We start from the raw sequence: 13404 nt of genomic DNA, 5'->3' as shown, positions 1-13404 counted from the left end.
CCTTTCCTTCGTCACAACACCCTCTCTCACTCCCCACCCTCCCCACACCCACTGCTGTCACCAGCCAACCCATCCTTGGGAGCAGCAGAAGCTGATGGTCAAGACTTCACAGAGCTCCGTCTCCTAACAATTGCCCTGGCACTGGAAGTCACTGTAGCCTGGTCTGATGTTATCACTGTTATTTATAATGTTTTGTCGTCTTAGAGGCAGCACATTCCCCACGCTGACTCCCACCAGTATCTGACACAAGGCTAAGCTCATAGAAGAACTTGGGGAATAAGAGCCTACCGATGTCTGACCCTGGTCAGAGACTTGGACAAACATGCTGCTTGAGGTCCTTGAAATAAAGGGAGCCTACAGGTAAAAAAAAAAAAAAAAAAAGGCCATGGAGGCTGGAAGATCCCTTTGCTACATTTTGCTTTTCTTTTCTTCTTAGTATTTTTGTTGTGAAATATAACATATATTCAAAGGAGCACGTGAGATGTAATTGATGGGTTTAATGAATAATTGTAAAGCAAACATCCTTGTCACCAGCACCGAAGTTAAGAAGGAGAACATTGCCAGGCACCCCGGGAGCCCCCCTTCACCCTGGGAAACCCTGGCCGATTCTAACTTCCCTTCCTCCAGGGGTAACCCTATCCCAACTTTTATAATAATTTTTCTTGACTTTTTTTCATATGTTCACCACTTTTATATTGCAATCCCTAAAAAGATGGTTTAGTTTTGCTTGTTTTTGAATTCTGCATGAAAGGACTAAGGCTGTATACATTGTTGAATTTGCTCCGTTCACTCAACTTTATGTCTGTGAGTTACAACCACGTCATTGCACCTATTTGTAGTTAGTTGATCTTTACAAACGTATAGCCTTCAACTGTACAAACATAGCTCGGTTTATTTAGGGCATGTATGCTATCAATGTTGATGGACGGTGGGTTGTTTCCAGTTTGGGGATCTTATGTAAAACACTCCAATGATCATCGTTATACACTTCCAGAAGCACAGCATTCACTGGTCACCGTGTCTGTGTATCTTCCCCTCTACTAGATAATAAATGCCAGCCTGCTTTCCTAAGTGGTTGTCGGTCTCACTCTCACCCCAGGTGAGAAAGTGTCTGCTGCTTCCCAGCTCCCCAGTACTCAGAAAATGCTCTGCAAACCCGTATACAAGGAGCGCCTGCCTGGCTCTTCTACTGGAGCTAAAAACATTTAACAGACAGATCCTTGACTTTGGCAACCTCCAAACCCAGGGACCCTTGGAGATCCCTCCACAGGAGCCCCTGTGCCAATTTCAGGGTAACTGGGGTGAGAGAGACACCGCACAAGAATGAGACTCTTAGGGGCAGAGGGACCCGGGGGCTTGTAGCTGCCACCCTGGAGCTGTGAACCACAAGCCCTAGCCAGCTACAGACCCAGTCAGCCGGGCATAAAACGTACATCAAAGACTCAGGATGCCACTGGCTGTGGGTTTTAAACAGAGCTCAGGTGTCACCCGCATCTCCCTCTCGGCTCTCTCCCTGCTGAGCAGCACACCTGCCATACTGGGGCTTCAGCAGGCAGCCTCAGTGTCACTGGAGAGCAGGGTCCGAGGTCAGAGTCTTGCTTGGCCTTGCCCGCTGGGAGCGCTCACCTGGGCTCTGTGACCGGGCCTCACCCAGGAATAGAACAGAGGCGCTCTTTTTAAAAACTGTACCTCATTATTACAAATTTCAAGTAACAGAGGTAAGTATGAAGAACACAAAGCCATTTGAAATTTCACCACCCAGAAATAACCGTCACAAACATTCGGTCAACAGAATTCCAGATATCTTTCTGTGCAAATACAGAGATGGAAGGATAGATGGATGGATGAATGAAAGATGGTTGGGTGGGTAGGTGGGCGGATAAATGGATGGAGGGGTGGATGGACAGGTAGATGGACACACAAGTTATACATATAATTCTAGAAAAAATATCCTACTGTACAGGTTACTTGAAAATAAAAATTCGTTCCTTCTCTTTACAAACTAATATTTGTGGCCTTCTTCCTTTAATCACAATAGTAAGCTATTCTCAGAGCAGAAACCTGGAAATCACAGAACACGAAGAAAAAAATTCACCCGCATTCCACCACCAGAAGATTACTTTTTAACATATCTGCATACATGTGTCTATATAATACATATGATGTAACATTCGCCTACTTGTGATGTCTTCATCAAAACAGCATAACAAGGCACAGCTCTCACCCACCTCCCTTAGCTCCCTTTTAGGTTTTTAGACTGCCCAGTGGCCAGCCGCCCTCTGGCAATGCTGGCTTCCAGGTCCCAAGCTGGGCCCACTCAAAATGACGCTCCCACCCAGGCAGGGCTCAGTAATAACCAAATATCACACTTCCTAATAAGGAGCCCAGACAACCAAAGGATCAGCCCAAGTAAGGCTGATCTTACTTAACAAGTAAGTTAATGGTGAGTGGCAACAGTGTGTTTCTCAGCTTGGCCATAAACACCAGTACACACCTGAAGCAAACCAAAGCCAAACCTGACCATTACTTCTGGTGATAAGCAGTATGTAGAGAGAGGTGCTTACCCCAATCCACAGCAAAGACCAATGACAAGAATGTTTCCATAGCAGCTCACACTAGAGCTAGACTGTTATCATCAGCGTTATAATTTTATAACCTGCATTGATGCTCTCAGAGTACAGACACTGCAGCTCAAACAAGACCAGATGTGGCAGCCCTTTGTACGGTTCCTGAAAAAAACACAAGATGAGCCAAGTGGAGACCGGGTATCTCGTCTCCATAACTACAAGGCCTTGAACCAGATTTTAAAACAAACCATTTAGAAAATAGAAACAACAAATGAAATCCTGCTTAAGTCTGTCCCTAGAGCTGGCTGGGAGAGTTACTTCTCCCTGCGAAGTGAACTGGCCTCTGTGCTCCCTCCACCATCTCCACAGCCAACACGCAGCCCGAGGGGCATCTGGGCATGTTGTCCGGACCCAGGCTCTCGTGAGGGGCTTCAACAGGGCTTAGGAAAGCTGGAGCAAAACTTTCTAGCTTCTTCCTCAAGCTACAGAGAGGTAGGGCTGCATCTTAGTGGCCACGAGGCCATGAGTTGATTATCCTGTCCCCAATCCCTTGTTGCTCACTCATTCCAATCACCCTGGTGCCCCTTGTTATCCAAGAGCCTCAGTGACCCCTACGCCCAGAGCACTTGCCACTGTGTACCCTCCCCCCCTCCCCTTCACTAGCATCGAAATCTCTCACCCACCCCTCAGTAACCAGCTCTGCAGAGGGGATGGAGCTAGTCATGACCGTCCCCAGGCAGCAGGACTGCATTTCACCTGGGTCTGCGGGAAGCAATGCTGTTCTCCAAAATCACAGCCCCCATCAGAAGCTACATGATCCGGTTTGGTTGGTGGGGCTCTGCTTGGGACATGCTGGCTGTGGAGACCCTTGGATCCCACCGTGTCCGGGGCTACCTACTCCCTCCATCCTGATTTCAAGGAGATGGGGGAAGGGATAAAGAGAGGGGGCCCCTCTCTGTGGGTGCACAGAGCAAGCTCGCTGTGCTCAGCACCGCAGCACCAGCTGGTGAGCTCGCCAGATCTCTCTCTATCCCCCATGCCACCTCCTCCTCTCACCTAAAATGGGAGGAGAGAGGGGGAGGAAATGCTGCCTCTTCCTCCTGTGCTGAATTTACCCCAACTGCAGACCGGCTGCAGAAGCTAGGGAGAAGATAAACAGGGAGTCTTGTACTCTTTCAAAACCTCCCAATGTTCTCCAGCCCACTCCATTTCCTTCCTACCTGGCTGGGGGACGAGCTCTTCCGGCTCCGGCTCCATCCTGCAGCTAGAGACATCTCCTTGCTCGCGGAGATTCTCCCCCTCCCCGTGGAAGCCGCAGACCCCAGCCGAAGCCCCCAGCTGAAGCTTTGTTCCACGTGCTGGGAATTCTGACAGATGCTTAGCATTGTCTAATCAGGTCTCACCTTTGCCTTGGCCGCTAGTTGGCCACTGGTTCCACCCTGCCCCCCTAAACTTTCTGCAGAGCAATGGCACATTTGATCTTGCCCCACAACCCGCCCGCTCGCCCTATGCGGTTTCTAAGGCGAAAAATAAAAATGACAACAGCCTGAGAAAGAGAAGGGAAGGGCATGGATATCCACCAAGTAGAATACTAGGCTTGGACCAGAGGTGATTGGGTGTAGGGACAGGAGAGGAACCTCCAGGGCTCAGGAGATGTCTCCTTTCATCTTCATTAAGGCCCATTGACAATAAAAGTGGGAGAACCGGCATCAGAACTCAGGCGTACAAGCAACGCGATAAACATCTGTGAGGCACAGGCAAAGTGGCCGGTCCTGACCGTTTGGGGCAGCTCTGGACTTGAGTGAGGAGCCAGAACGGTGGCAGGAGCCAGGAAGGAGCCCTGTGGCCGCGTTCTGGGGTCCTGTGTCTGCGGCCCGAAGTCAGCTGTCCAGCCACAGTGGCCGCGTCCAGTCCCAGCGCTGCCTGGGAGGCTGCGATGCCCCGATATCCCCAGCAGGGGGCGCAGTCATGGAAAGACTGGGGTTGGGAGTCGTTTTGCCTGTGGGCCTGTGTCTGAACCCTCAGGCCTCTGTTTTTCCAAGCTCACTCTCCCGCCCCCCTGTAACCCTGGACCATCCCATCACCATTTAAGAGTCCTTTTCTGCCTTTTCTGCCATTTAAGAGTTGCTTACAGGTGAGAGTTCCAGCTGATTCCCCAGGTCTCCAATTCCAGAGACTTCCACCCTACTTCTTTCCAAATGTTCTCTGCTGCCAGAGGCCAGAGTAGACCCAACTCGACGGAAACGAACCCAGCACGGCACATGTCAAATAAAAAAGAGAAAGCCTCCAAATCTGGTACCAGCCCTGCAGTCCTACCCTAATAGCGGGGCTTCCCCCACCCAGTGGGCTCTTCCCATCAATCACTGGGTGGGAAAAAGAGGAGTGACCCGTCCCATGGGCAGTGGAGAGCGCCTGAAACAACCAGACCACCAATCAGGGTAAAGCATGACCTCCAGAGAGGCTCTGTGTCAGCCTCCTGCATGGCTGCTGGGCCAGTCGATTTGAGCCCAGCTGCTCTAGTCAGAAGCTTATTTCTAAATGGGAATTTTATTACTAGGAGCAAGGTGCCCGGAGTCTAGTGTGCCTCTTCCAGCTTATGATCCCACATGGCAATGATTAACGATCACCAGAGTCCCGTCATAATAAGGATTCCAAAACTAGGCAAGTATTTCCTTTGGTCTTGCCCTTTTGCATTAATAGTTTTCTCTCTGCACGTGCTTTTAGCACCTGCCTGCCAGCATTAGTTATTTATTTAAACTGAGATGGGGGTGGGCCAGAGCATCCTTCCATGCCTTGAAATTATGTATTTGTTTCGTCTCTCAGGAGTCAGAATGTACGATTCCTTAGTCCTTGGGAGGAGGGTCAGATCACAAGAAACAAAGGGTTTCTTAAATCCATCCAGATTTGTGGGGAGGGACTTGTGGAGAGGACTGAGGGGCTGTGCTTGAATCAAGACCTAGATGACTCCTTTTGAATATCTCTGGCCTCACAGTAAAACTGTGGTACTCCCAGACCCAGACGCCTTGAGCAGACAGAAGCCTTCTCTGACTGTTAATCCCTGAAGACTGTGTAATTCACCCAAAAAGGCGGGCTCTGCGAGAACCCAGCCCCCTGTGGTCCCCGGATCCCACCTTCCTGAGGACAGGGCTATGTGCCACCATTCCACGGGTCTGATTAGCTGTAGAACGTGCGATTTCCATGTTCCCAGGAGTCATCGGAGTTCACTGCTGCTAATTGGGTTTGTATGTGGCAGTGGTGACACCGAGAAAAGGTTTTGTAGCCAATTATGTTCTCCTAGAACACACAGGAAGGGGTTGTCCTGTCAATGCTGAGGGGTCTCTACCTTAATAAGCTGCCCCAGACAAAGGCACAAAAGGATATTATCATCCCTGAGTATTCATCTTTAATGGCTTCTGTTGAACAAGAAGTGGCACTCTATCTGGGCACCTTGCAAGCTGGCTTTATGGCATTTTCAAATCACCCGCTTCCCACCGAACACATCTGAAAGTGATCAGGTGCATTACAGCCACTTTCAAAAATCATCCCTGAGGAAATGAAATGCACAAATGCTCTTTCTGTGGCCATCCCGGAGGAAATGAAATGCACAAATGCTCTTTCTGTGGCCTGTTGACGAGGGCTTGGTGTAACTGCACCAAAGCCAGGAACTGTACACTTACAGTCCCCACCGTCCCCATAACCCAGACACGCGGTACACACCTGGTGGAAGAGGAATGGAATTCTTCCTGTAAGGTTTTTTCTGGCCCAGAACAAATCATTTTTCAAATGTTTTAACATCCTGAGTGTGGGTGGAAGCGATGCTTACTTATGTCTCATGGAAAAGATGACGTGTTTACAGAAGAATCTTCCAGCTGACTGGGTGGCTGCAGGAAAAGCCAGCAGTCAGGGAAAACAACAAAGCCTTGGCTTTTTTTTTTTTTCTTCTTTCTTTCCTTTGCTTGAGTCTTGGTGGGTCAACTTCTGCCACTTTTTTAGAATCCTGGGGGTTTCCAAACTTCTGCCCTGAAGATCTGGGGGCACTTCCTGTTCGCAGGGAAAGCTCCACATCAATTGCTCAGTCAGGCCACCCGCGCCTGGGAGTGGCTGGCAGGAAGTGGGCTGGCTCTGGGGCACGCCCCTCAGGGCAGTGGGGAGCCCCAGTGCGAGTGACCTTCTGAGAAGGTGGCTTCAGCCACAGGCAGTAGTGGGAGTGAGCAAGGCTGCCGGCAGTCCGTGGTGAGAAGGGGTTCTGTGCGGGGGGTTCGGCGACCAGTGAGTGCAGTGCCTGAGGTCAACCTGCGCCGAGTTTGCCTCCAGGATCCCATGACCGGCCTGGAGATGTGATGCAATGTGGTCTAACCACTCCTGCTATGGGAACTGGAACTGCCCATTTGCTGCCTTTCATCTTGACATGTCGGGGATGAATACGTCAAAATAAGCAAACCACAGCACTGGCACTGGGGCAAGGGGCAGGGCCGTGGCTATGGGGTGCGGGAAAGACTCGGAAGGGACACCAGAGATGAGCCTGGGGGCATGCTGTTCTGGGCACCATCTGCCCCCACCTGACCGAGCCATCCTCCTGTTGGCCGGGGACAGGGATGCTGCTCAGACGAGATGCACAGCCTGTATAGGGACATATGCTGCGGTTTTTAGAGCCAGATTGCTAGTTCTGGGTCCTTTCTGGGTGATGCTGGGAAAGCTTCACTGTGGAATTTTATCATTAGCTGAAGAACATTGGGCCCTACCCTTGATCTCCTGCCAGAGTGGATTTTTGGAGAAGAGCCTGGCTTTGAAAAGGCAAATTCAGAGACCATAAAGGCAGACCATGAATGCACCAAGCATAACTTTGGGGTGATGAAACTAATTTTTTAAAAATCAAACATATTAGAATTTATGTCCCCAAACAAGTGTCCTTATATCATCTTCTTGGGGGTGGCAGGGAGAGAGAAGGGGTATACATGCATCCCATTCTAATGCAGGTGGAAGAGTTACTTTATTGATGTGTGAGAAAATTTAGGACCCAATAAACGCAGGCCAGTCACATGTTCCTGTACAGGCCAGCACTACCTGGCTTGTCTGAATTTCTCCCTAATTTCTTTCTCCATTTCCCCACAGCCCACACCTTCACCCTCTCCCTGCTCACAGCCAGCCAGGGTTTTCTTCAGCCTCTCTTCCTTGAAGTCACGGGTCTTTCTACCCTGATACCAGGGCCCTTTTCCGCATTCCTAGGCAGCTCCCTGGTGCGTCTCCCTCAGTCTCTGACAGTAACCTCTCATTCCCCAAACCTGCTTCCCAGTGCTTCCCTAGAATTAAGCTGACCCAATTCTGTGGTTCTCGCTTTCTTACCTTCATTCCTCTGAATCTTTCTTTGCCCTTCCTAAGCCATCCGGGGGAAGGCAGATGCTCTGCCCCCGTCTCAGGGATGAATTTCCATCTGCAAAGTCTTCATGCTTATGGTACAAGAGAGAACTCTGGTTTAGGACAAAAAGGGATACACAAACCTTGTGCAGCTGGGAGGGTGGGGATGTTTGTCCCAGAGCCAGACCCTGGAGACACACACTGCTAAGGCGACCATTCTAATAAATGCGCAAGATCCTTCTTAACCAACGTGCTAATTAGCCACCAGAGTAGAAATGAATACGGAAGTACAATCCTCCAAACTTGCCAGTTATTCTCTAGGAAACACAAACCAAAGATCAGTCTCTGGGAAATTATGTTTTAAGAGGTTGTGAGGGAAGGGCTCTCTGAGAAGGGTCAGACCCTCAATCTTCATCCAGAATTAACTGAATTAGGCCTGGAACCAGCCTGGCTGGAACCAAAGACTCTCACAATCAGATCTCCAATGAGTGACTCCCATGGTACACTTCTTCCCACCCAAAATGCATCCTGAAAGCCCTCAGGGCAGGAGAAAGGAGGAAAGGCCAGATAAGGGACAGCAGTCATTTGTCCAGGAAAAGGTCATCCCAGGACCTCTCCATCCAGAAACAGTCATGTGCTCGGAAAGGCTTCTCATTCCTGCCTGGGCTCCCCGAGTTTCTAAGGGGCAGGGAAGAGGATGGAGCCCAGGCCACGTGCCCTGGTGCACAAACCATCACAAGGAAGCCACAACAGCCCTTGATCCTACCTGAGCTCTCTGAGCTCAGCTTCCCCAGCACTGGCCAAGGCTGCCTTTGTCTTTCTTGAAACGAAAAACAAGCAACTTAGAGCTGAATTTCACCAAAACAACTTCAAATACTTCTGAAAACAAATTTACAGAAAACGAGAGAAAAGGACCAGTCTGCACAAAATTGGCACAACTTGTGAGCCCACGAAGAAGGAAAACTGGTTTATTTCCCTGACATTTTGCACAGATTGGCAGGAGGGGACAAAGGCATTGCAGGTGTTCAGTTAGGAGGCCGGATATCTGGAACTGTATGGAATTTTCCCTGATTCCAGCAGGACACGTACCCTCCGGAGAGCACTGTCCCCAATTTGGGATGGGAGGGTAGGACATCACAGATGCGTCCTTCACCTTGCTGTGGTGTCCCCTGGAGTCGTGCCTCTCTGATGTGCACACTGGTGGTACTCTAACAGCAGCGGAGGATGAATGCACCCCCAGGGGCCGCTCGAAGGGGCCACAAACAGCACCCATCTTCTTTGAGGTCTTCACGGTCATATGAATTTTGCGGTCATATTTATTTTCACAGAAAAATCAGGCTTTAAATGATTCAGTCCTTATTCCTGGGAATGGACCACACAAAGACAGGAACTCAAAGCCTGGACCAGGGACAAGGACTGGATGTGAGCGGGGCTGTGCTGCCCAGAGTGGGGTAGACTGGTGAGGGCAGGGGTACAAGGAGGGTGTGCTATAGGGTGGTCCCCATTCAAGGTGCCATCCATGGCACCTCAGGCACAGGAGCTGGGAGGTGCCATAGCCAGTCTGGGAGAGTAATGGGGACAATTCTTGGAGGATGTCCTTGTGCCCAGTACAGGCCAGGATGAGGTGGGAGGGAACTTCTCTAATGGCTCTGCCCACGCTCAGCTGGTCCAGGTTTTTCAGGACTTCACATAACAGGATGGGTCCTGTTTCCTCAGGTTGGAAACAGTAGTCCTTAGAGTTCCTGTCCAATGACAGAGGACTTTGATGGGAGATGAGAGCAGCAGACTTTGGGCTGCCTCACCTTTGGGCCAGGTGGGACTATGGCCCGTCACTCTCCTAGGACAATTGTCATCATATTATTTTTTCCTGCATGTCACTGGTTCTTTTCTGGCTGGAACTCCGCCAGCTAAACAGACACACTTCTTGGTTTACAAGTTGTTATTCTCTCACTGCAAGTATTAGCCAATATTTAGTTTTTAATCATAACATAGTTAATGCATAATTCTGCTTGCTTCACAGCAAATTAACTAAAGAATTGGCAGCACATTAAATAAATGGTTAAATTGATTACTTTTGTTTTCCACGAGGCTTCATGTAAAACTGAAGCTCCAGGCAGATGCACCGTGTCTATCTAGGAGCTCCAGACACCCCCAGGGACTGCCACTGTGCCCAGAGCTGTGACAAAGCCAAGCTAGTGCCACTGATACATTGTCAGGTCACACAGAAGGGACGCACAGACGTCGGCAGTTTAAATAGTACCAATCACAGCCATACAATAGGCTAAGATACTTAAAGTTAGTGAAACCGAGTCTCCCTAAAACCAAGTTCCCCTGCTGAGTTTATGATTAACCTCTCTATCCAAAACTTTATTCCCTTTCTTGTGCCCTCTGACCTCAATCCTCTGCTAACTGCAGCTAATCCACCAGAGTCAGAGGACTAAAATTGCTGTTGTCAGTAACATCATTGACGTACACACTCAGGTTGTTTCCCCAGGGCAAGATGAGCTAACAGACACACCCCATCCCCACTGCCCCCGTCATGGACCACCAGACCAGAGACATAAAACATAGGCATCCTGACTCCCGAAACTATGAATAAGAAATGTCACAAGACGATGATTAACCCCAGCTTCTTTGTTCTTTCCCTTTAAGAAAACCTCTAGCTCGAAGACCAAGTGGGAGTGGATCCGAGGCTTGTCACCCACTCGCTTGCTTGGAGCCCTGACATAAACCCTTACTTTGCCACAAACACCCACTGTCAGAGTTTGGCTTTCTGCACTGTGGGCACACGAGCCCTTGCTCGGTTACATCAATATGACAAATGAAATAGTGTTTGAATAAAATTCAGTCTTGGCTAGCCAATCCTTAAAAGTCTATCTAGATCATTATGGCGCTGACACACGTTTTGATTTGTTGTCAGACCTCTATAACAAAAAGAGAAGGTAAAACTCCATAAATACTCAAGCACATCTATACTCTTTTCACTGAACTGCAGAATACTAAATAATTCTGTCAGTTGTTCAGTAACATTCAAGCACCATCCTTCTAATCTGTAATTAGCTAAGTGGTCCCAAGACCAAATTACACAGTACTTAAGAGCATGAAGATGAGACTGTAGACAGGATCACAGCTGATTGCTGCACTTGGCGAATTTACCCCGCAGGCCACAGCCTTTCACTAAAGAAACCCGCTCATGCATTTATGACTTTATAGGTTTTTGGACTAAACTAGAGCATGCTTGGATTAGTCTCATGGGTGGAATCCTCATAGGATATTCCACTGATGTATCAGAAACCTTTACTAAATTCTCTGTGATCTTTGCCAGATTTTTACCCAAAAGGATTCAGAAGGCCTTACTCGTTTTGGAAAAAGGGCTGACTCCAAGATTAGTAGCTCTTTGATATTTGGCTACTTTTTAGCCAAAGGGGTGTGCAAGTCTTTGTTAGAATTATGCATTAATGGTTAGGGGACCACTAACACCATTGTCCTAAAGGACAAGGGAGGGGAGAGGAGAGAGTTGATTAAAAAACCCCAACATTTTGAAATTTCTTGTATTGTCTGCTTTATGATATTCTGAGAGCCCTGACAAGCTTTTCTCTTCGGCAGTTGTTTTTTTTTTTTTTTTGCGGTACGCGGGCCTCTCACTGTTGCGGCCTCTCCCGTCGCGGAGCACAGGCTCCGGACGCGCAGGCTCAGCGGCCATGGCTCACGGGCCCAGCCGCTCCACGGCATGTGGGATCTTCCCGGACCGGGGCCTGAACCCGTGTCCCCTGCATCGGCAGGCGGACTCTCAACCACTGCACCACCAGGGAAGCCCTTTTGGCAGTTTTTTAGGTGAAAGTGTCATTGCTCATTGTTTTCCACTGTGTAATGAATGCAATAACTATCCAGCTCCACATGACGTTTGAAAGGCTACATACAGTTGCTGATTTGACTGCATTTCTTGCACTAATGCAGTTAATTTCATTGAAAGACAACACAAAAATTCCATTGTGAAAGATGCTTGAGAAGTGAAAGTTGCTTGAGAAGTGAAAAATAAGGTTTAAGTAACCTCTTTCCAATGCAATCATTACTTTGAAGAAAATCATTAAAAAACCAACATTAAAAAATTAAAATTATCTGTGTCTCTGCTGAGATAGATATGATAAAATACTATAATGTTAGTGCAAGTTTTTTTCTGGAGCTCCTTATTAATTTTACTTTTGATAATTCCTGTCACTATGTCAACAGTGGAACATTCCTGGTCCAAATTAAAACTAATTAAAAGTTATTTAGGGAACACAAGTAAACAACAATGTTTAACAGTTTGCACCTCTCAGAATAGAAACTCAGGCAGCTGACAAAAGGAAATTGAAAAACATGCATGGTTTCGACTCTTCCAGACGACAGCAAAGACTGAAGTTTGCTTATGTAACCGATACAAACCCAGAATCCTACACGGTCCAGTCTTGGACCCAGCCTTGCAGGAAAATATAATTAAAACAATTCAAATCTTTTCTGTCTCTTGAGAAAATGCCAAAGGTAGGAGTGTACTTTAAATCTCCAGCAAAGTTCCTTAACAATACTGTTTGGACTCCTCTCTGACTAGCACTCTCTCCTTCTCTCTCTCCCTTCTCAGCTCCAGAGACCCCGCCAGAGGCTTTTCTCTCTCCACTCCCTCTTTCTCTGCCGCAGTTTTTCACTTGTCATTCAACTCGGCCTCACAGGCTTCTTTAGTTTTCCTTCAGACTGATATTACCCAGACTCTGGGTGACAAAGAAAAGTTCAAAACACACCCTTTGTTACAGGCAGAGAGTGGGAGCGGGACACATTTGATTTTGCATCAGATTTATTTTCCTTGATTTGTGTTTGTCCCAGAGAACGTGAGAAGTCAGTTGCAGAAGGATTTTGTCATCAAAGCATTTCCTGAATTAATCAAGTGGTTAGACCCTGGCGCTGCAAGGGCCAAGGTCTTGCTGCAGTTCCTGTGAACTTTGCTTTGTCTTATAGCCACAGTGCACATTTCTGCCATGAGTCACGTGTCAGAATGCACGCTGGAATCAACATATCCTGTGAGGCTCAGAACTTCTGCTTATATTTTATATAAGTACATAAAATATTATGTAAGCTTTCCTTTTAGAAGGAGAATATATATACACACACACGCACACCCATATGTATATAATTTTTTTCTTTTAAGTCCAAGTGCAGTTGCACTAGATGAAGCAAAGGTGAGAGGCAAGAAACTCCACCACTAGGACACATCTCCCCTCTGAGGGGCCTCTTGGAGCACAGTTTGGACCATGAGTGTAGTGGCCAGAGCACCATATATGGAATTAGAAATATCTCTGCTACTTACGACCTAAGTGGGCTTGGACACATTAACATACACCCACCCCTCCGGGTGGCTGTGAGAGTGAAATGGTAGACGGCTGGATCTCGGCAAATGGTGATTTCCTCCCTATCATTAGTCTCAAGGGGACAAAGCAGAGAGAGAGAGAGC

Source organism: Phocoena phocoena, chromosome 7, assembly GCF_963924675.1.
Source record: "Phocoena phocoena chromosome 7, mPhoPho1.1, whole genome shotgun sequence".
Lineage (NCBI taxonomy): Eukaryota > Metazoa > Chordata > Mammalia > Artiodactyla > Phocoenidae > Phocoena > Phocoena phocoena.
The sequence above is the reverse complement of the archived record's forward strand: the minus strand, read 5'-3'. Positions refer to the sequence as shown.